Raw genomic sequence first — 233 nt, 5'->3', positions numbered from 1 at the left:
CAGCTGCGGGCCGGCCTGGCGCCGGATGGGGGCTACATGCTTTGCCCCGGGAAGCCGGGAGAACGATGGGCGCGAGCTTTGGGGACGCGACGGAGGGAGCGAGCCTGCCGGCTCAGTCAGTCAGTAAGGCTGCAGGGGGAACGCGGGGTCCGGCTCGGACCATTTTAACTGCGGCTCTGCTGGCGGCGCGCGCGCCCGCGACACAGCTCGGAGCCGCAGGAGCGCGCGACCTG

Source organism: Neophocaena asiaeorientalis, unplaced genomic scaffold, assembly GCF_003031525.2.
Source record: "Neophocaena asiaeorientalis asiaeorientalis breed wild unplaced genomic scaffold, Neophocaena_asiaeorientalis_V1.1 scaffold26, whole genome shotgun sequence".
NCBI classification, from domain to species: domain Eukaryota; kingdom Metazoa; phylum Chordata; class Mammalia; order Artiodactyla; family Phocoenidae; genus Neophocaena; species Neophocaena asiaeorientalis.
This window is presented reverse-complemented; position numbering follows the sequence as displayed.